The sequence below is a fragment of the Hippopotamus amphibius genome, chromosome X, assembly GCF_030028045.1.
Source record: "Hippopotamus amphibius kiboko isolate mHipAmp2 chromosome X, mHipAmp2.hap2, whole genome shotgun sequence".
Lineage (NCBI taxonomy): Eukaryota > Metazoa > Chordata > Mammalia > Artiodactyla > Hippopotamidae > Hippopotamus > Hippopotamus amphibius.
The window spans coordinates 17,494,563-17,519,333 of NC_080203.1; the positions used below are offsets into that span (position 1 = coordinate 17,494,563).

General features: G+C 41.1%; 1 protein-coding gene across 1 annotated transcript in view; it reads right to left on the reverse strand.

Moving 5' to 3' along the window:
• FHL1 (four and a half LIM domains 1) overlaps positions 1-24,771 on the reverse strand; it is a 56,893-nt gene that overhangs the window by 18,267 nt on the left and 13,855 nt on the right. The window contains exon 2 of the mRNA XM_057718618.1: positions 17,946-18,016. The gene's annotated coding sequence lies outside the window, so the exon portion shown is untranslated. The remainder of the gene's footprint in view (positions 1-17,945; positions 18,017-24,771) is intronic.

Consider the following 24,771-nt stretch of genomic DNA (forward strand, 5'->3'; position numbering starts at 1 on the left):
AGGCGAGAGAACAGGGCCCAGTCCATGGAGGAGCAGAGGAAGTCAAGCAGTACGTTCACCGTGCCAGGTGGCCAGCACATGAACAGAACGACAGGGCCACTAGGTCCAGCAAACACAGCCTGAGAAAGAGTCTGCAGCTGGAGTAGAAGCCACCACAGGTCATGTGCTGGGAGAGATGACACCACATTCACCTCAAACCCCAACCCTTCTCGGTGGTTTCCCAGCAGTGTCGTAATCGAAGAGAACAAGCATGTGAATACAAAACGAGTGTAAACAAGACCAGACTGTTGGAGGTACTGAAACCCAAATGAACAGTGATGGTGACCACTGCCATCAATGGAACTCAGATAAAATGGTTTAAACTGCACTATAACTATTTTTGAAGGCTTCCATGAAAGAAATTCAAGTCTTAACTTTACATGAGATTGTCTGAACAACTAACATTGTTCTAAGACAAATAACATAGAATTTGCCCTGAGTTTAATATGGGGTTATCTGTTTTATAAAGTTTCAAAGGAACACAGCATAGTGGCTATGGGCATGGACTCTGGAGCCACAATGTCTAGAATCGACTCCTGCCCCTACCACTTAGTGGTTGTATGCAAACAAGTATTATTTAACTTCTCTGTGACTCAATCTGCCCATCTTTAAAATGGGGACAACAAGAGTACCCACCTTAACAGGGCTGTCATGAGAAATAAAATAGTAAATATTGGCAACATTTAGAATGGGGACTGGCACACAGTAAGCACAATGTATTATTAAAAAAAAAAACAAAACAAACCATGGATGTCCTAAGAAGCAGATTCCTGCAAAAGAGGAATTTATCTTCAAGTTTACCAATCCACAGGTGGCATGTGGAAAAACATAAGAGCTCAGGATATTGGCCAAGAGCCCAGCGGCAAGGATTATGGGCCTGAGAATGACTGGGGCACCCGAGAACAATTCTGAAAGTCCTAGGAACTCAGAGGAGTCGGGACAGCCCAGAGGGGAGAGCAGTACCTCCCATACAGACAAGGAGGGCTTACGAACAGATGACAGAGACCTATGGAGAATGAAACTCTGCCTTTTCAATCCTCTAGTGAAAATAAAAGACCCACTAGGTCTAGGTCCCCTGCTCAGTCTTGGGCTGGGGAAGGATCTTCCCTGCGTCCCTCCTACAAGTAAGGGCCCAGCGAGCCCAGTGCACGATCAGACCTTCCTACACGATGAATAAGGCCTTGCTTTGATGAGACTAACTAATGAGGTAGGCCCCCTGTGGCTCACATCTCTGATCTTCAGTTGGCCTATAAAGATCCAACAATGAGAAGAGGCTGCCTGTACCACTGGGAACCACAGCTCTGGCCAGAACACAGGTTAGTTTTGGATCGTATGGGTTCATTCAGAATGAATGCCAAGGACACGCATCTGAAGATGCTCTCTTCTAAGGCCACTGTCAAGGAGGACTCAGTAGCTCTGGTGAGGTAAGACTGCTTGTGGGGAGACTTTGCTTGAGTGAGCACAGGCAGGCCAAAAGCCTCCAGGAGGCAGAACTGAGATGTGCATTGTCCACCCCACCCCTGAGCAAAGATACATTGTGCTCAACCCCCCATGCCTAACCCCAAGATGAACTGAGGTTAAGCGCCTGGAATTGGAAAGACTGACAGGAGACTGTCATCTGACCCACCCACGGACAGGCCGATGCTATGACAGCAATGGCCCAGCGCCTGTGAACACTTCATGACTAGGGGAAGAGAGGTCACATTGTCAGGTCCACTGATCTCAGCCCAGAGCCCCAAAGCTAACCCCCTTCTATTAGGAAGGGCTCCTCAAATCCTGTGACTCAGCTCGACCCAGGAGAACCCAAGGAAGGGCATGGGGTGGCTCACGGGTTCACTGGGGAGGCAGGCTAGGGGCAGGGCTTACTCTTTGATCAGCTGCAAGGAGAGGAAGGGCAGACTGCTCCAAAGGTTCTGAGGCTCCTTTGAAAACTCCCATAACCTTCTCTCCTAGTGGCAGAGAGTGGGGAAGGCCTGCAGCCTCAATCTAACTGAAAATTCTTTTTTTGTTGTTGTTATTTTGCTTAAAATTCTATCAACCAGGGCTTCATGTGGGTTAACAATATTCCCCTAGAAAAGAAAAAGATCACTGGTGGGTGTTAGTGAAAGTAGCCAAAGGATACAAAATCTTCCCGTGTTAACAGCAATGCTAAGTAAAATATTTTACAACAGAAAGATTTCTTAGGTGGAACCTTAAGAAAGTTGTCCTTTGTTTTATATGTTCACAGTTATTCTTAAAGTTTCCATGTTCATGACTTCACCAAGTTGTTTTTTATTTTATTTACTGAGATACAATTTACACAACATAAAATTCATCCTTTTGAAGTGCACACTTCAGTGGTTTTTAGTATATTCATGAAGTTGTGCAACCATCACCCTTATCTAATTCCAGAATATTTTCATCATCAAGAAACAAACCCTATAGTCATCAGCAGTCACTCCCTATTCCCTCTCTCCCCAGCCCCTGGCAACCACTAATCTACTTTCTGTCTCTCTGGGTATTTGCCTATTCTGGACATTTTCATATAAATGGAATCGTACAATGTGTGACCTTTTGTGACTGGTTTCTTTCACTTAGCATGTTTTCAAGGCTCATGCATGTTGTAGGCGTGTAAGTACTTCATTCCTTTTTATCGCTGAGTGATATTCCATTGTGTGGATAGACCACACCTCATTTAGTCATTCATCAGTTGAAGGACATGAATTGTTTCTACTTTTCATCTACCATGAATAATGCTGCTGTGAACTTCCTTTTTTGCATGTCGGCTTACTTTATTTTTAAATATCTATTGACGAAAAGGTGTAAGAGAGTATATAGTGAAAAGTCTTCCTCCCCTGCCAGTCCCAGACACCTATTTCCCCTCTCAAGCAGGAACCAATGATCCTGGTGTCTTATGTTTCCAGAGGTACTGGGCATATGAAAAATAGGCAGTCGTACATTTTCTTTTTCCTTTTTAAAAAACAATCTACACCTTGCCTTTTTTTTCAATATATTTTAGAGAGTTTCCGTGTTAGTACATCAAGAGCCTCCACTTTGGTAATATGTACACAGTACTCAACTGTGTAGATGTACCAAAATTTACAGTTCATCACTGATAGACATATGTTGTTTCCAGTCTGTTATTACAAACAATGATGTAAGAAATACATAAAGTTTAAAATGATGGAATGAATCAACTAAAAAAAGTAGCTGATCAGATTGTCTTCCTCTAATAGGGTCAGCTGCACCAAAAGAACCAGAGTTGTGATTTATTTATGAGGAAAGAGAGACAGAGAAAGGAAAAGGATGAAGGGATCTCAAGTGGATCAGGCAGCACCCAGCAAGGCTTACTGAAATGGCAGATTATTTTTGTTCAGGCAGAGGAGATGCCACCTGGAAATCCCACGCTGGCTATGCTAAGGTTACCCTCAGCTAATAAGCCACCCAGACAGGAAGTGGCTTTGGATTCCAAGTTGAGTGCTCTCTGCACCAAACCACAATGCCTGGCCAATGAATTACAAGACAATAAACTGAGTCGAACGCTTATGCTGACAACGTACCCATGTGCCCACCGTGGTGCGGTGCCGCACCGTGAGGCACTGGTGGCAACAGAGGCGCTACCCCTCAAGATTAAGGAGGTGCTTAGTGTTCATCAAGTCTTTAGGCGAAAAAGCTATAAAGTACATATGGTATTTGACTTCCAAATGTTCACGTTCTCTTCTTTATCTATTGAACAAAATGAAAGGTGGCTTCTCAGCTGGGGAATGGAGCCAGCCGAGCTGGGCACGGGTGCCCATGCGCAGCACTGAGCCGGTGCGGCCGAGTCACACAGCTGACCTTCACCTTGCCCGCCGGGAAGGTAACACCACACGCCTTCCTGATGGAAACCTGTCAGGGATTTTCCAGCTCTGTCTGCATCAGAGCTTTAAATGAACCCTGCAAGAAGAGTAGCTTGATGTCTGTCGTCTCAAAAGTCAGTCTTTTCTGAAACGGGCACTTTGGTTTTTTAAAGGTCGCATAACTGACAGAAGCCAGTTGACTCGTGCCCTGTGTGTCACTGATTTAGCAACTCAGATTGTACCTCCCTCCTTCTCTGACAAACAACAAAAAGAAATGTCACTCGTATCCCCACTCCAATCTCACAGTGAACATTAAAAAAAACTAACTCTTTGGGTTTCAGGAAAAGGTATTAATGTTCATAAATTAGCATAATATATGTAAATCATCAAAAAGTATGTCTACCAGCAATTTTTGTTAGCTGTTAAAACAGGGATCCTCAGTCATGGTGTTGTGGCAGGTCAGTGTGGAGGACCAGGGGTATAATAAAAATCACAAAACTAATTTTAATTCACTTCGAACTGTCTACTCATTTAATGTCAGAAACAAATGCTAAATAAATGCTATATAAATGATCATGTTGGACAAGGAAGTGTACAGAGAAGAGATGAATTCAGGAGCTATGAAATAAGACATTTAAGTTTGAAAGTTTTAGCAAGTGCAAAATCAATTACAAGTTAACTTTGTCAAAATAAACAGAGACAACATTATAAAAGTTAAATTCCTTTTATGCTTGCATTTAATGAAAAGAACAGTGGACGTTTGGTTGCCTTCACTGTTTTGTAACTTAAGGAATGAGCAACAGATGTGGAATAAAAAACCCCAGATAGAATCCCCAGACTCTGCTGACCTGCTCACAAGCCAAGTTAATTTTTCTTCCTCATTGATAAAATGGGGACATGAATACCTATCCTGCTTTCCCTATAGGATTGTTTTAGGAACCAAATCAAATCATTTGTGTCCAAGTACTATATGAACTGAAAAGTTATATCAAAATAAAATATCTGTAAAAAAAAAATATCTAAAAATCAGGCTTTGTACCTAAGCAGACAGTGTCTTCTAATTTTTCAAGTGGATTTCACTTTTCACGACTTATAAAATTTTCACAGTAAACACATACACAGTTATACACCATACACCATAAAATCTAGTAGCAGATCATTGTGAAAAGACTGGCGATCTCCATGATAGGGATTCTCTCTCTCTCACGTTAGCCCAAATTTCCAAGGATATAGAATATAGAAAATAGTCATACGGGTATTTTAGTTTTATTTAGGGTCTAGCTATTTAATCCTCTTGATATTTAGTTAATATTTGATTCTTTGCAAAGGCACAAGTAGCTGGGAACAAATGTATGTTAAGCAAGCTCCACATAATCTTGGTTCTTTGCTTTGATCTAAAAATCAAAAGCATGCTCCTCTGCGGTAATTTCCGTTGCTTTAAGTAACCAACATGGTTTATCCTTCATTCTTTACAACTTGGAAAGCTCTCAACAAAAGAAAAAGAATTAAGCCAAGGTTAGTCAGAAGACCTTTTTTCCAGAAAAATTAAATAAAACAAGGTGCACTTTTTATTTGTTGTCTAAAGGGCTGGAGATTTAGTAACCACTTGAAGAAGTGAGTTAATCCCTTTGTAACACAGCCAAGACAGGGTTTATTTTCCTACTGTTATGATGGTAACTTAGAACACACAGGACAACAATATCAAATATCAATTCCCTCCAGAGTTGCAACTTTCTAAATGTAGTAATTAGTAATTTGTCAAGATTATCATTCAACATACAAATAATTTCTACAGAGTAATTTGAACCTTGATGCCACCTTCTATATCAAGTCCTCAAATGCTATCAAATATAAACCAGGTACTGTTTTCATGAAAGAAGAGTACAGGTGTTACAGATGGATAAACTGAGACGTTAAAAAGATTAAGTGTCTTGCCTTAAGAGAGGGGAGCAAGGTCAAACTAAGAATAGAAGCTCATACTGTCACCTGTCGTAATCATAAATCTAGAAAACTTTCCACCTTCCTGCTAGCAACAGGTACACAGTCAAATCAATTTCTGTGTTTTAAACATCTGTTCTGCAGTCAGGAAATGAACCTTCTTAACTGATTTGTGGACATATCATTTACTTAAGGGTGGTTCTGTACATACGAATGACAATAGAAAGTATTCACATACAAAACTACAGTTTTCAAACAAAATTAATGTTAATACCTCAATGTTAATCATTCAAAAAACTTGAGCTATAACAGAAACTAGATATAGTTTTAAAATGTCTCTATTATACTATATACAGTAAATCAGTTTTATTATCGGTGCTTATGAAACCATCACAGAATAAGTCAGTCATATTCTGAGATCAAAGAGCAAGTCAGTAGTAGAGGAACTGAAACCTTTGCAACCTAATAGTCGCTTCCAACACCAAAGGGCATTATCTTTCCGTGGTGCCAAGGACTTTTTACGGGTTTTAAAGCGTGTCTGAGGGCGTTGCTTAAATTTTTACAACTCCCTATAGGTAATTTTTAAAATTCACGTTCTACTGATATGTTTAAGATATATCTAACCACCCAGCTCTTCACTCACATCCCCCACCTAATCCCTGCCCCAAAGATTTTCTATACTAACTTTTTGTTCTTAAACATCCTATTTTCTTGGAAGGTCCAGAGATTGGAAGCATCGCAGAGATCTGCTTCTACCCAGGCCATGGCAGCTGGAGCTGAAGTGGAAACTGCAGGATTAGCCCCTATAGGGAGGGGGCAAAACTGCTTGGAAGTGCTTTTAAGAGATCTCCCGCCAGCTAACTCAGGAGTGTGAGGGAAGACTTCCAGAAGGAAATATAACCAGCCAACCCCCAGAGCCAAGGGAGAATGTTTGGACAGGGTTCTGGGGATTGAGAATAAAGAGAACAACAACGCGGCTTTGTAAGGTCAGAGGGAGTGCTTTCAGCATAAAGAGGGCAAAAGCCGCATGCTAAAATCTCTCATCTCCATCCCGGTGTCACGGTTCCAATTGTAACAAGAGTGGTTTTTTTTTTTTTTAATAATTGGCACTTAACACCTTGACACCAGGGTTTGGGACAGGATCCAGCATAGACCAAATTTAGTCCTTAGTTAACTGCTCCCCTGCTTTCCAAATGCAACAGATTTTGGTGGAGTGACCAACACCTGATGTATTTTGTAACACTTTTAAAGATGACCCTGACCCTATATAAGAACTGGAAGTTATTTGGCTCCTGTCTCAATGATGAAAACAAAATTTACAAGTATACCCCCCTTCTCTATCAGAGGTCAGCAACATCTGAGTCACGAAAAAGTTCAGATTTAAAAATAAGCCAGTATTCTTTTCCAACTCCATGCCAGAATTCCAGAAACTCTGTGGCTTTTTTTTTTTTTTGGCCAGGCTCCGGCATGTGGGGATCTTAGTTCCCTGACCAGAGATCGAACCCGTGCCCCCTGGAGTGGAAGCGTAGAGTCTTAACCACTGGACTGCCAGGGAAGTCCCCCAGAAAATCTGTGAATTTTAAAATAAGGCTCCTAAATTTTTCCCAGTAAAAAGAGGGCATTTATTTGACACCTTCTTTCATAGGACTCAACGCCTAAACTCGACACCAATTTAGGCATATTTGTATAGTGTTCGAAAAGGCAGACTCAAAGTGTGTGAAATATATGAACTTATTTGACTGGTGAAATCTACCACATATTTACTTTGAAATGCATCCCAAAATCACACGGATTGATGGCTAGATAGAAGGGTGGCTAGCTATATCATCAAACAAGAAGAGTAAAATGTTAATGGAAGACTCCAGATGCTTGGGATACAGGTGTTCACTGCAACATCATTTCATTTTAAAAATCAACTGTAGCTGTAAACAATCATGTACTGGCTTAGACCACAGGCACAGAATGTGATACCACCCAGAATGAAGGGACCAAAGTGAGTACGGTGGCCTCCAAGTGAAAGAAATCTGCCAGAGCCACTGTAAGCCTTTTTGGGCATAATCAAAGAAGCCCTGAAAATCTCCTAAGGAACTGTACTACTGCACCCATACATTTCAGACTTGTGTTAAGCGGTTTGAGCCAAGAGAGAGACCTTTCGATAGGTTCCCTAAATCCATTCACACAGCCCATCTGAGGGATGACACTGGAGCCAGCCTCCAGCCTCTTGACCACCTCTCCCCTTTTATGGTGGTTTCAAGTTGAAAGCATATACTCATCTGTTTCCAGATTCCTAAAGGTACTAGAAAAAAAACTCTAAATATAACAGATGGATAAGTGCTCACGGTAACTGGAAACCAAAATGTAACTTCAGCTTTTGCAGGCCGATGCCCTAACACCATGGCTTTAGTGCAATGGTCTCACTGAAGACCTTTTGTCTTTATTCCCACAAGAGAAATATTATCCTGACTTTGATGGATGACAGATAAGTGTTATCCAAAATTTTATTTTAAGCTGACATTAATAACCTTTACTTATTTTAAAGTCATTCAGTAAGTGTTCTCTACCATGTTAAAATTTACTACAAAACATAGCTGAGTATGTCTGTTGTTTTTTATTAGTGTTCTTTACAGAGTTCGATACACTTCTAAAAATCTAATTCACGTTAGATTTTTAAATGTTGGTGAAACCTCTGAAACATTTCTATGAGTTCTAGGGTTCCACGGAATATAATGTGAAAGCCAATAGGTTAGAAGGACCCTCTTATTTGTACTGTTCGTGTTTATTAAATCTACCAGCCTTCCGTAATATAAACAGCCATGAAACCCTCTTGAGAGCTGTGTAAGTAAGTGGTATCATGCTGGTAACTTCCTGATTCTGAATCCCTTTCCCCATCGTTTATAGTATCTAACTCGAATCTTCTGCCCCACTATCCCCAACCCCAATTCTCCGGTTTTACCCATATAAACAAGACTCTCAACTTTATTTCTTAGACTGGCCTCCTAAGTTTCAACAATACAAATAATGTGACTGTGTAATGTGGGAGAAAAAGGGCAGTGATACAAAGTGTTTTTTCCCTTGCTGGTAGTTAGAAACAAAAACTCTCCCAGGTCTGAAAATGGAGCTTATTTCACATTCAACTTACCATCTTTTTCTAGCCACCAGCAAAATAAACGTCGGAAATCTTAGCAAATCTGACAGCAGGTCTAAGAATGTCAAAATTGCAACCACATAATGATACACGTGCTGCAGTGTTTAGGGGTAAAAGTGTATGGACACCTTCAGGCTGCTCAGAAATGTAGCCAAGAAATGAAGAGGGACTAATGGACAGAGGGGTATGTAGTAAAGCGAATTTAGCAAAATGTTTACTTATAAGATCTGGGTGGTGGGCAAGGAGTGTTCACTGTGTAACAAACTTTTCTGTCTGAAAAACTTCGTAATAAAATGCTAGAAAAATGTGATGCCATGCTATAAGGGATCAGGTAGGAGGGACTGTTCTATTTGAGAATATGCTCCAACCATCAGGAATACTGATATTAGAGGAACAGGGAGTCAAACAAAGATCCTGAGATTGTTCTATGTAATGCCGCGGTAATGCTATGGTTTGTAATTTACATAATGCCTTTCATTCAATTAACTGTCTCTCTAGTAAATGCCTACTAAGCCTCTGGCATAAGTCATAAATGACATGAAGGACACCAGAGAAAACATCAGTAATTCTTGCTCCCAAGGAGCTTCCTGGGGAAGCAGAGTACAATTTAGGGCAGTGACCCCCAACCAAATCCTTGACTCAATTTGTACCTTAGACTGTTCTAGTAATAAAAATGAAGAACACACAGGAAAGGACCAAAGGAGTTGGATCAAGAGCCTATGTAAAGTCTACGAGGACGGACGGTACAGAGGACACAGCTGGGAGCATAAAGGACGGGCTGCAAATAACAGAACGTGTTGTACTGCTTCCAGGTTCAAAGCCATCATGTGAGCCCAATGCCAAGGGTAGAACTCAGCCTCTCCAATTAGTGAGCACCTGAACCACTTTTGTGAGCAAAAGACACCATGGATTACGAACCCCCAGCCACATACACTGACAACTATGTACACAAATCCCTCACCAGAATCCACAGAAAAAACTCCACTTGTTCTGGGAAAGAAACACTTGGAATATCTTAAGTAAACTATTAATTCATAGCCCCTGAAGAAGGTATAAAAACGGTCATATCACACACACATATCACATGCTTTAAGAGATGTCCAGAGACCTACAAAGACCACAAATTCTCACCAAACTACCTAAGGACTACTGCTTTCCTACCTAGGTGAAGAACTCTTACAGAAACGAATTGTGCATCCAATAAATGGAGATCCTTCAGTGAGAGATGCCATACAAAGGGGGAAGCTTATCTGGTTGACAGGATAGGAAAATGAGGCTACTATTCTAAATACATTTTTACATATGTCATCCTTTTTAAATTTAAATAGATTTGATCCCTAGAGCTGTTTAAACAAAACTGAAATATTGAGAATTAAAGAGATGAGGAAATAAATTATAACTATTATCAGCACAGTTCTCCACACTGGCCTTTCAACACACAAGGCTGCTATGATGATGGTGACGAGGATAGCAGTGAGGATACAAGTGCTCTTCCTCTAGCGCTGTTAATAGCTTTGGGCCTTAATGTTTTGATTTCTGTAAAGCTTTGACCTCACCCAGGCTTGCTGTACTAACCATAATAAAATGTGTATGATTTAGCTATGACCTTAATCTCATAAATTTTCTAAGTTCACAGCTATAAGACACATGAGCAAGGTTTCAACCCCAGAACCTAACAGTACCCAACATTTGTCTTCCAAGTATGGATCTCTTTCACAAGTGAGCATCTCTTTCACAAGTGAGCATCTGTTATTGGCTTCTCAAGTCTTTGTACTATTAATAGAAGAGTTGATGATGGAGAAAATCTTAAAACAACTTCCATATCTACTGAGTCCTATGATGTTACAAAATCTTAATAAAAACATTAAATATTCACAAGTTCCTGTTGCACTTGAACTGAACTTGATGACAGACCTGAACTCTAATATTTTATTAAAGAATAAGGATGTAAGGGCACTTAAGTAATGTCTCCTGTCTCAGTCTTTGTACAATCCTTATTGATCATTTATTAACTCCTTTGTTTTGGTTTTAAAGAAAATTTACATATGTGAGTTTTTTCCTAAGGAAGATGAAAGGACTTGCAGATAGATAAATTATCCATGAGTAAACTAACATAGTACACCCTAGCATTAAATAAAGCACTCTGACTCGATTTTCGGTATATTAGTAAACTTCCTAAAGCTGGAGTATCCCTGTAAGTCTCAAAGCATCATATGGAAGAGAATAAAAAGTTTTAAAGGATCATTCGAATCAAGCGAAGTTGAAGATGATTTGACTCTAGCTACCTTAGCGGTCACAGATCCACGTCTTCATTTCACATCAATTAGGTATGGACAGAACACTAGATTTGAATTCTAATGTCCAAATCTGACTTCTTCCGTGGGAATCCTAGTCAGACCTAACCTTTATTGTGGACTTCCACGGGCACAGTTTAATACACTTGAACTCTGAAATATGGTTCGAACATTTCTATGCATGGAGACTTAGAATCCTGTGATGGATAAAGGAGATACTTTTTACAAATAAAAAACTGTAATATCCAATCAATGTTCCCATTGATTTAATATTCTTAGAAAAAAGATTCTCTTACAAAAAGTTCTCACTGAAAGTTCACTCACATAGCCAAACAATACCTTATTTTCACTGAAAAGAAAAGTATTTCCTGGGGCCACTGGTAATCTGGTAATGTTGTGTGCACGCGTGCGCATGATTATCTAAAAGACTTCTCTGCTTTCTCTTACAAGTGCTACGTGAACTCTGATCAAAGACAGCAGAAGAATCAGAGACTCTGGAGATACCACTTTTCCAGAGTCCAGTTAGGACCCTTTCTCTAAGCGAGGCAGTTTCTCTTCTACAGTGAAAATGAATTCCTTCTATATCAGAGGCTGGGAAAGTCAGGAGATGTACAAGAGGTCAAAATTAAGTCCATTAAATCCCAGCCCTGGATTTAGTCACCATAGAGACAGGGGAGATAAATAAACCAGCAACCTTAACAAATGTGCTGCACCTTTGCCAGACATCTCTCTGACTTACCGTTATTTTTACTTAAGTATCTTTCAGTCCAAACATAACTGATGATGAAGACTACAAAACCAAACAGAACTAGGCCCAAAAGAAACAGGAACCGCTCATGCAGGCAAAGGGCAGGCAAAGAGTCAAGAGCTGCCCCCTCGGCACCGTGCTCTCTGTTCCCCTTGAAAAACGATTGCAACACGAAGCTGCAGAGGCAATGACATATGGGGAAAATATGTGGCGCTACAGCCAGAGGAAACCATGTCAAAAAAGAAAAACAGACATGAAGTAACTGACCTAATTAAAGGAGAAAAGTATACTGAGAGCAGGGAGACAGGGAACAGAGCCGGAGGGGAGGGGGCACCGAGAGAAGGCTCAGGACTTCTGAGGTGGCGTTTTGCTGCTTCTCTGAAGGAAACCAGAAGCCGACATGGATGCTGCCCTTCCTCGCAGCTCCACCGAGGTTCTAGCACACGTGAAGGTCCACGCCCCAGCCCTGCTGCACGTCAGTGAGAAGCTCCGAGACAGACACTTACACTTTGTCATGTGGGACATCAAGATGCCTCTCTGCCGACCCCAGGAAGAAAAAGGGGGGCTCGGGATGGTGGAACAAAACAAGCAAGAAGGAACTATACCATTGGAGCTCGGCATTTAGGCCCTGGGCAGGAGTCCTCAGCGTGTTTCACACTTATTTACTAAACACCCACTTTGTGATCAACGGGAACATCGTTACTTGCGAAGTGGTGTTGATGTCAGGAGGTAAAAGCTGAAGACGCTCAACCTCTCCTCTAAAATGTGCAAACAATAGGACAACACAAATAAAACCTCAAACAGAGTGCTACTTACATCTGTCCAGGCGCCTTCTGGTTCTTGTCCGTATGTACGCATCACTTGACAAGGTTATAATCACAGTGCATATACCATTTTGTATCCTGCATTTTTTAGTAAGGAGGCATTATACGAACTCTTTCATACTGCTCTGCAACCATCAAAATTTAAATTTTGAACAGATTCATGGAATTCCACTACACAGAGGTATCATAATCACTTAAACAAAACTATCTGTCGAATAAATGAACCACTGCACTAATGTTGGATGTTTAAATTCTCATTTTTTGTCCTTACAAATAACACTGTGATGAATCCCCATAATGTACAGCTTTCTTCTTTTCTTAGAACAGCTTGTTTCTCACGACACATTTCCCCAGATAGGATTACTGGATCAAGGGGTACCAATCTTTGTGAATTTTGCCATATATTGCCAAATAATGTTCCAAAAAGCTTTTTTTTTTTTTTTTTTTTACCAACTTACAAGGTTACCAGCAATGAGTAAGTGTTTACTGGTTCCAAGGCAACCGTATTAGCATCGGGTTTTCTTTCTGTTTTTGTTGATTTAACAGACAAAAAAATGAACCTTGCTGCTGTTTGAAAATGCTCGTCTCTGCATACCAGTGAGGTGGGACACTTTCCCATGCATTCCACATTCATTTACTCTGTGACAGAACATGAACGTCTTCTACCCATCTACCTACTGGAGAATTCATTCAGCCAACAGTTACAGAGCACCTCCCGCAGGCCGGGCCTGGGCTGGGCCTTATAATCTATATGAACTCTGTGCGTAGTACAGAAACTAATCAGCATGTCAAATTCACTGCAAACTTTTCCTGCATGTTTTCCTTTTCAGTATTTTGTCCCCAGCTCTACTGTAGTATAATTACAAAAACTGTATATATTTAAGGTATACAATGTGATGGCTTGACATTTGCATACACTGTGAAATGATTACCGTAATCAAGTTAACACGGCCATCACCTCACAGTTACCATTTTGTGTGTGTGGGATGAGAATACTTAAGATCTACTGTCTCAGCACACTTTTATATATTTGAATCTGTTGATCTCTTCCTTTCTGATTTCTATCTTTTTTTTTTTTGGCCAGGATCTTAGTTCCCCGACCAGGGATTGAGCCCGGGGCCACAGCAGTGAAAGCTCAGAGTCCTAACCACTGGACCGCCAGGGAATTCCCTTGACTTATATCATTTTATAGTTCACAAGGTTATCATAGTTCCAGGGATTTGATTATTATCCTATTTTCTGTGGTCTTATTTATAAGTTTCTAAGAGTCTCATAAATATATTCTCCTATAATTATAAAATTTAAAGCTCTAATTCCTACTTCATGATTCTTGATCTTTAACATATCTAGCTCTTTTATCAGAAGCACTTAATTTAAAACAAGATTTAAAATAAAAGTTGAATTTGTCTTTTACACAGGCTGTGTTCTATTAAAAGTAATTAATTTTTAAAAATCTTCCCTGCTGCAACCAGAAGTGAAGATTTAACCCCACAGACCCTGGTTAAGATCTCCTTCTCTTTCTCAGGCCAAAGGAAGAGAATATTTAGAACCACCACTGCATGACTGCTTTTTCTTAGGACTGCTTTAGGGTAGAGTTCCCTCGCCACTCAAAGAGGTGAGTCCTCAGCATAGCCGTGTATGAGCAGCTGCTGGGAACCGCAGAACCTCAGGCCTGCCCCCAGACCTGCTGCATCAGAATCTCCATATTAAAGGCTGAAAAGCACTGACAGAGATCACAGGACTCCTCTCAGCTCGGCTGATGCTCCTGCCCTGAATGAGGCACCATCAAAAGGTATCCCTCCCCTCCGATGTTTACCCTCAACCCTTTTAAGGTACCCCCTTCAAATGAACATCACCCAGCAGCGTGCACCTGAAAACTCACATGCTGAGGTTTTGGGAGGAAGGATGGCTCTAACTCTGCAGTTGCAATTTCACCTAGACCTGGAGCTGAAAAGTCACACATGCACGTAAGAACCCAGCAGGTCTCACAAATGAGTAAGACATTCAGAAAACGGCACTCGACCCTTGTCCTTAGTGTTAAGGAGATAACAGAGTGGTGGAGATGGTGGCAAGTTTCAGAGTTCATGTTCTATCTAAAGATATAGCAGCTATTTGGCTCCAGCCTAGCGTTGCCCAATAGGAATTCAGGCTCGATGCTGCCAGATCTTCTGATATTTCAAGAGAAGATGAAAATCTGGACTTTTAAAAAATGTGAAATCTCTCAATTTCTAAACGCTTGGCAATGCACTTCGAATTTAAAAAAAACACCTCTGTGTGCCAGATCCAGCCCACCAGCAGAGACCTTGACTCTAGATGGATGACTTCCAAACTCTTTAAGCCTGTGTGACCCATCCGTGCACCAAGAGAGGTCGTGTCAAGATAAATGGTACAAACCAAATCACTATGACTACTGCTTTTAAAAATTTAGTTTTGTGAGTATTAAAAACTGCCAAGTCAATAATGAAAGTGACCATATGTCAATGATACAAATATTTCCTAGATGTGAAATAAATGTTTCCTTAATTAACACTATTGTCTCTACTACAAAAACAAATACATAGAGCACCCAGCTCAAGTGGGCATTAGGAACTGTGTTGTGTTCAAGTTTTTGTTCCAAGTAATTCCATACCTAAAGGGCAGCCAAATGGAACAATTTCAAGTTTTTGAATTATAAAGTTTACCTGTGATAAATGCTGTACTAAACATAAAACAGGACACATTATCATGAAAAAAAAATATCCTCATGTGGAAACTACAGAGTCCATTTTCCTAAACTGTCCAATTTTTCCAAATAAACTTTAAAAAAAAACTAGAGTGTGAAATATACAGTTTACATTTGTTTTCATTTTGGGTGCATTTGGGCCCCAGGTACCGCTGCATCCCCAGGAATTAAGGCATCCTTTATAATCTGCACATGCTTATCTGGAGGTGGCATCATTCACAGACTCAAGGAGCAGACTGCAGACAGGGATATGTGTTTGCACCCCTGAACCCATATTGGTCTACTCAATACTGGGCAATGTAATTCAAAAAGGAAAATCAACGTTCAGTTTCCTCATCTGCAAAAGGAAAAATAATCTAGGGATGTCCTACACATGAAGGATATCAGACCAAAATGTATCATTCTTTTTGTTTTGCTCACTCCTACATGCCTGGCCTAGTCCATAGCAGGGCTGAATGAATGAGTGAATGAATGAATAAAAGAAAGGAAGAAAGATCGTAAGATGCCACTGCATCATGATTGTTGAACTGTTTCACATCAATCCCATACGTTTCTGTCACAGTGAAACACAACTTGATGGATTCTATTTTATTAACCTGCTTGAGAAACTCACTGCTCTAAAAGAAAACCCAAAGATGCTAAGTTTTGGTCAAATTAAAGATGTCATTGGGGTATTTTTAATATCATGAAACCACTTCAAATATGTGCGCAAAAGGACTTCAAATTAAAATGTTCCATTTTAAGAATACAGTCTTGTACACACAGTTCCTATTGAAGTGTTCTTACAAAGTCTGTCAAGGCTGCAGATTGCTGTGGAATTACTAAGGGCAAACAATGCATGTGAATGGCCAAGTTTCACCTGGTGAGCATTTCCAACTCAGTTGATAGGGGGATGTTTTTAACTCTTCTGGGTACATCCTTAAACAATCTAGTCTCTGTTTCTGTGGAAAAATAAAAGTAAGTGCTGTGAAAGGGCACAGAGTGAAAACCTCTGCTCCTTAAACAGAGCACTGCTTCTCAACTGCCCTAGGGCTCCTTGGAAGAGAAGAGTCTCAGCCTCCTACTTGAGCCAAGGCAGTTCTGGTTTAGTGTTCTCTACTGGGGTTAGACCTCACGTTTTATTTGAAGACACACTTTTATCATTAAAAAAAAAGTTTGAAAACAACCCTTTTAGGTAAAGGCTGTGGATGACAGTAATGCCAGGGCTTAGACCTGAAGATGGAAGAGTCGATGGAGGCTGGCAGCTGAGAGAAGCTGCTGCAGCTTTCGTCACAGGGCCAGTTTAAAGGCCCAGGCCCTGGGAACAACCACCAACTACCACCATAATTGATGAAATAGATCAAATTCAGATTAAACACTTCTAAAAAGCTTTCCTACTTTCTCACTCTTTAGGGTTTAATATCTTTAGGGTTTAAATTTTATATTTATATTTAGGGTTTACTATAATATATTTGAATATATATTTTTAAATCTCTGGAGAATCCTGCAGCAAATAGATGTAACAAAGGCAACTCTCTCCACCTAGGGAGCATCACCCCTAACTGAAATAAAAGGCCCTACGTTGAATGTGGGACTGAGCATGGAATGGATGAAAGTGGAAATTCTGAGCGGTCCAGTGCCAGCAAATGTTACCACCTCTCTCACAAACGCAAGGAGACAGGGGCCCAGGAAGCAGAACGACTGTGGCAGCTCACACTGTGCCTGGAGGAGCTGTACTGCGGGTTCCCTCCTTCCCCTTCCTAAGGTGAACGTCCCCCACCGCTCAAGAGAGAGAAACTAGCAACCCGGTATCATCACAGTGTCCAGAAGCCACCGAGGCTAAGGAAGAGGACGGAGGATACCTATCCAGGGTGTTAAACGGGAGGCCTGGCCCACCCCACTGCTCACACCCGTGTGGCTGTGCTTGGAACTTTAGTCCTAATCAGAAAACGACCTGCCAGCCCACGTTAATGTGACTCCACGGAAACGCTCCAGATCACCAGATTCTGCAGCGGCAGCCCTACACCTCGGCTCGCTCACCCGAGGCATAAAGAGTCCTGACAGCTGACCGGGAGGCCCAGCCTCCTCAGGCTCCGGCCCAGGATCTGCTCCATGCAGCTTTCCTGCTCCCTGCTGTTCACGTGGCGACATGAGCAGATCTGTACCCTCAAGCAGACCTTCTAACCATTCTGCTGTGCTTGGCACATTCACTGTTCATGCCCCCAAATTAAAAGCAAATGAGATGTTTTTGCCCTTGAAAAGGCATTCCTCAGAGACCTAGTATCTAGGGTAAGCAGTGATATTGGTCAGGTCAATTAAAACAAACCTGCTTCAAATCTACTGTACAGATAGAGATCTTTGTACAATGTTGACCCTAACACCACACATCAGAAGGTGGAGATCAGTGTGAAGAATGTGTGACAATTAGGAAAACTTACCTCACACTTGATGTGTGCAGAACAGGATGTATTCAGTGAGGGCGGGACACAGATGACAGCCTCTGATGTGCCTAAGTTAGGAAAAAATGAGAATCAAGACGTCAAGTTACGTTTTCAGAAGAAAAGTTAGAAATTCCTAAAACAAACAAACAAACAAACAAACAAAAAACCAAAACCAACTTCCTTTGAAATGGCTCACGGTAACACATTCTACTTTGTATTTACAACCCTTAAAAAGCTAAAGGAAAACTGCCAAGATGTTCTGCTTGTTTCCCCAAATGTCTGTTTATCACATAACATTTGCACCGGCAGCGGATCTGGCCCCCTCATTATCAAGCTGTATTAGCTCAAACACTCAGCATTGTTAGCGGAGTGAGCTCATGGCCTATTTCAGTTTTAAATTAACATTTGGCAATCACCCGGGTAATCAAAACAAATGACTCAGTGGTTTAGAATAGATTTATTAGTTGAGCCTTTTTTTCCCCCCTCTTTTAACATCTCTAGAATATTTTGCCACAGGAGGGCTCAGATCCAGACAGAATGTAGAGCACAAGTCACCAGAGGAATATTTAGAGGTGTTGCCATGGAGATGAGGTGCCTTGTGAGGGCTGAAGTTATCTCCAATCAACAACAGGATTAGGACGCAAGCTGGTGGGCAGGCTCACCCCCGTGTGGATGGTTCTGCATGACTAGGAAACAGGTGTGCCCTGTGCTTTTCCCATCACGACACAAAGACAGTACACCCCGACACACTGCCCCCTCCGCACCCGTGAGGCCTCCCCACAGGCACGCTGACATCACCACCCGATCCGCCCCCCATTATTCAGAAAGGATTGGTTAGGGCCAAGGAGAAAGTGTGATCGTTGTATCATCGCCACCGTGGGAAATCCTGAAACTCACACCAAAGCCACTTTTATATCAACTGTAAAATGTACATGAGCAAATGAAATCTGAGGAAAAGACAGCTCCCTGAGAGGAGGGCCCCCCCCCCGCCCTGTCTGTCCTGTTCCCTGCTCTATTCCCACAGAACAGTACCTGGCACACTGGAGGCGCTCAAGAAGCATCCATCGAGTGAAATCAGGCAAACATAAACCAAGGATTATAACCAGACTCATAAATGCCCCCCATCCCACCCCCCACCCCAACCAACCAGTTCCAGGCCCATCATCAATCAGGCAGTGGTTAGAGATTTTTTTCAATGTTACTGAATGGGAAAATAAGTAACTGGTCCAGTTAGTTCAATAGGCTAATGGGTTCACCTGTTTAGAGACCTTAATGACAACTGTCATAGTTGAAATCAACTCTTCTGAACTCAAAATAGACAAGTCTGATGACTACAGGGACAGGGGTCTTGTCTGCCAGCTCAAAAGCCCAGAGGAAGGCAAATCTGTGCCAGCAACAAAGAGCTAACTTTCAAAAGCAAAATGCTTAAAAGTGACTGACTCCAATGGAATACCTTCTAGTCCCCTTCCCACCTACACTTAAGTAGAGATAATATTTTTTTATTCTATCATATGAATAATGTATCATTGGTTTTATGTTATACCTCGTTTGCCTTACAGGACTTTAAGTTTCTTGGTGTCAGGAACAGAAATCCCTGATTTCTATCTCCTCGGACGTAGCATGTACATACAAAAGGCTTGGCTCAGTCTCATCTCCCACCACCCACACCCCACTCATGTGGAACTCACTGTTTCTAGAAGGTGCCACACCCTTTCATGCAGCTGTGGGGGGAATGCAGCATGGCACAGCTGTTCACAGCCAGGGCGCCAGAGGCAGACTGCCTGGGTGGCCCTGCCTCATATTAGCTGTACAACCTCTGTGAACCTCATAATGGTAGCTGACCTCATGGAGGGGATTTAAGGTGGCAGCACGTGTAAAGCACTTAACAGGGCCTCACACATACAAGGTACTCACTGAATATCAGATATATAATCATCACTACTATTACAGCAGGTGCAGAGTGAAAATGTTATCAAACTTGGATAACCATTTCATATGCTACCACAGATACCTGGCCCCAAATAGACCCCTACTTAGATCGAACCCAACTTCAACTTTGAACCTGAATCCATCACACTCTAGCCTTATTATACTAGTCCATTTTACTCACCCTGCCAGAACCAATTTTTCCTGGAGATGGATTTAATACATACTAGGCTCTACTTGAAGGAATCCATTCTCTAAAGAACCAGAATAGTTTCCTCCCTAGGACCCCAGCCCTGCCACTACCTTCCCTGCCTTCTCTCTTTCTGCTCCCTACCTCCCCCAAGTTCAGGCTTCAAGGAGCCTGGTGGGGCCAGGGGATGCCAGAGAACTTGTCTTCTAGTAGCCACACCAAGCCACCGCCTCTCCCTTGCAAAGGAAGTCCTTGAATGTCATGTTCCCTGATGCCCTCCAGAGGGCAAAAGAGAGAAAGGCCCAAAGGCTGAGCAAGCAGGCAGAGCTCTCTCATTGGGGTCCAACTTGGGCCCCTGCCAGAGGAGTCTTGGGTTGCACAGTTCATGATTTCACCGTCAAGAACTAGCCCACAAAGAAGGATTAAAAATGTACAGCAAGATTTTAACAGCATTTGTATGTCCATTTCACTTTACTGTCGGGGCTAGTGTGTCCCACTTAACATTCAGTTGGGGTTGGGAGGATAAAGCACTCATGGCAGTAGAGTTGTGTATACTTTTCAATCCGCAGTGTGTAACTGTGGCTCTGACCAGACATAGCACAAATTGTGTTGATGATATTGTGCAAGTCAAAGAGTAAAAACGGAACAGCAGCCAAACACCCTGGGTAAAATGTGATGACAGCAAAGTAATCCAAAATAAAACCCGAACACTTTAGGGTCAGTCATGCTTTAAAATAAATCACGTTAATCTCATCCCACCCTGACAGAATTAATAAGTGAAATTAGACAAACCATTTATGTTATTCCAGAAGCCAGAAGCTAAATTCTAGTGACATTTAACAAACACAATCATTTTCCTTCAGGTTTAACAATGGTATTTTGGTCACAGACACTGCCGATCCTATCACTGAGGACAGCCAAGCTTAAGTGATCCCCAAATCACCAATCAATTGGGTGAATTACATGGAAAAATAAAATCCAGAGACAGCAGCTATTTGAATGAACCTAAAAGACCAGCTGAATCAATCAAAATGGATGAACCCCAGATTCATTGTCTCCGCTAAATTCTTTGAATGCGATTGTCATGGTAACCATTCCTTAATCATGTCCTTCAGAACATTCTCTCCTACCTAAGAAACCAAAGAGTAGTGAACCCCAAATACCTTCTTAATTAGGTACACTTGTGATGGTACCAGGCAGCAGCTTAAGACTTCCCATTTATCCTGCTTTGATTCAGATGCTTATGCTGCTATGGCCGTCAGAGATATCAGCATATGCACTGTCCAAAACACATTTGAAACGTTACCATAGCACACAATAAGAAATACAAACAAGATGGCCACTGGCTTCTTTCCTTCAGCAGAAGAACTGATAAAGTGGCTTTTATCCAGCAAAATAATTTATTGTTATAAATAAATGGTTCAGATAAAAAGATGCCTCATTTTAATAATTTCAACATAATCAAGATCTGAAACATCACTGAATCTTTACCAACACATTAACTTAACAAACAAAAACCAAAAGGATATTGTTATAGAAATATAATAAAATCTAATTTTGTGTCCTTAGATTGAGTCTAACATACTCTATACTATGTCTGGAAGATCATTTATTCCACAGAAGCTTCTACATTTATTTTATATGATACAATATTCTTCACAATTTGGAAAGAAAAAGGTTTTATCTTTACTCAGTCTAGGAAAAGAGAGACTATTAAAAGATATGTATTAGATATATGACACATTTCAAGTTGTGATCCTTCTAGATTCATCCTTAGATTTTTATAGTCCCTTCAGAAAACTAAAAAGTGCACAACTTTTCCAAAGTTACAGTGGTGAGCCATTTTAAAACGTTGCATTGGAATATATGGAACCCCTTTAAAATACCAAATTTGCTTTTACAGGTTTGCAACTAGTAATAAAAGGTCTTTCCTTCCAGGTATGGCATAAGCTCTAAACTAGTAAAAGGAGGAAAGGTAAGCAGCACGCCCACCAGACCCCAGATAAGCACTAAGGAGCTCTTTCGACAGGCCATTTCTTGATGCAAATTTAAAGAATTTTGGTCACAAAGGGAGGATAAGAAATAAAAATATATTCGTTCCTTTTTAACTGGAGTACTAAAACATTGAGAATACTTTTGCAACAAAAGCAAAAATAGGGACTACATAAAATAAAAAAGCTTCTGTGCAGCAAACAAAATGATCAACAAAATGAAAAGGCAACCTACAGAATGGGAGAAAAATATTTGCAAATCATGTATCTGATAAGGAACTAGTATCCAAAATATACAAAGAACTCATACAACTCAGTGGCAAAATAAACAATCCAATTAAAAAATAGGCAGTGGAGAGGAACTTCGCTGGTGGCACAGTGGTTAAGAATCTGCCTGCCAATGCAGGGGGCACAGGTTTGAGCCCTGATCCGGGAAGATTCCACATGCTGCGGAGCAACTAAGCCCATGTGCTACAACTACTGAGCCTGTGCTCTGCAGCCCGAGAGCCACAACTACTGAGCCCGCATGCCACAACTACTGAAGCACGTGCACCTAGAGCCTGTACTCCGCAACGAGAAGCCACTACAAGGCAACAAAGAGTAGCCCCTGCTCACGCAACTAAAGAAAGCCGGCGCACAGCAACGAAGACCCAACACAGCCAATAAATACAATAAATAAATAAATTTATTTTTTAAAAAAAGGGCAGTGGAATTGAATAGACATTTTCCCAAAGAACATAAACACATGGCCAACAGGTACATGAAAAGATGCTAGACATCATGCAAATCAAAAGCACAATGAAATATCACCTCACACTAATCAGAATGGCAATTATCAAAACACCACAAATAACAAGTGTTGGCGAGGATGTAGAGAAAAAGGAACCTTACACCATTTGTGGGAATGTAAATTGGTGCAGCCACTACAGAAAACAGTATGGAGGTTTCTTTCAAAATTAAAAATAGAACTACTACATAATTCAGCAATTCTATTCCTGGGTATTTATCCAAAGAAACTAACTCAAAAAGATATCTGCACCCCCATGTTCATTGCAGCATTATTTACAAAAAAGCCAAAACATGGAAATGACCCACGTTTCCATCAATGGATGAATGAATAAAGAAGATGTAGTACATGTATACATGATGGAATGCTACTCACACATAAAAAGGAAATCTTGCCATTTGTAACAACTGGATGGACCTCTGGGCATTATGTTAAGTGAAATTAGTCAGACAAAGACAAATACTGTATGATCTCTCTTACACACAGAATCTAAAAATTAAAAAAAAAAAGCTCAGATACAGAGAACAGACTGGTGGTTGGGAGAGGCAGGGGTTGGGGGAAATAGGTGAAGGGGGTGGAAAGGTGAAAACAACAACAACAAAAAGACTACAGGTATTTTCTGTGTATGTCTTTACATAACTGCTGGCTAATGAGCTTTATAAGACTAAAGAAAAGTAGTAAAACAAAAAAATAATAACAGAACATTAAGAATACTTAGAAATTAAAAAGCCACCAATAACAGAATAAAGGAAACTAAAATTATCAAGCACGAAAAACAAGTAGGAATGATGCAAAAAAAAAAACCCCACAAATCAAATGGCAAAATTCAGCAAGAAAAATGCAAGCAGCAAATATTTGCTAAAGTCAAAAGGTAAAACCTTGAAATTCTTGTCCTTTGCCCTAATGTTCAATGGTATTTTTGTTTTGTTTTAAAAATACGGAGATTGATGTTCCTTCAATGACTATTACAGCAGTTCCCAAATAAAACAAATGATAAAATAAAAATTCTCTTAATTGAGTGATAGGCTTGAATTTGTCATTGCCAAGTTTACAACTTTCCCACAACTCCAAGCATTCTTTCATCAAGAAAAACAGGATTCTTCCCCCCGCCACAATGACCATGGGTAGCTTTCTGGGTGACTATAATTCGTTTTTCTATAACTCACTGGGGAATACCCGCCCCCCAAATTAGAACTCCAAAATCAAAGCAACAAATCACAAAGGATAAGTACAGATGCATCAGACGTGACAATTCTAAGAGCTGCATCTGGAGAGCACTGGCTGTCCCAGGAGGAGAGGAACTCCTGAGCCAAAGACATTCTAACCCTGTCTTCACCCCACAGCCATCACCAAATCCTAGCCATTTGTCCTGCAAAAGAGCCTTCATACTTTTTCTTCCGTATAGTCGCATTTCTGCAATCCTAATCTGGTTCATGATTACTTCACACCTAGACTACCTCACCAGACTTCCTGACTACAGATGTACACCCGTTTTCATAGAGCTGCCACAATAACCTTTCACATGTTCCACCTTGAACAGATCACTCCATTCACCCCAAACTTTCCTCCACTGTAACCTAAAGGCCAAATTTCTAGCTCGAAATTCAAGGCCTTCCAGTCGTACTCACGCCCACCTTTCTTTCCCCTTCCCCCACACTCAGCTCTGGCTGTGGCTGACTCCGTGCCTCTGAGCTTTGCCACCACTATTGAGTAACAGGTGCTTTGGTGCACCTCCTCCCTAAACCAGTGATTCTCAAATTGGCTGCAACTAGTAATGTCCGGGTGCCCCCCATGTTCCCCCAGATGAATGTAATGTGCAGCCAAGTTTGAGAACCAGCACTCCAAATTCCTAGAGCCCGTAGTCAAAGTGTAGAGAGCGTGACAATCTCCTGGGGGTGGGGGGGAGCAGATTATTAAAACACAAAGTGT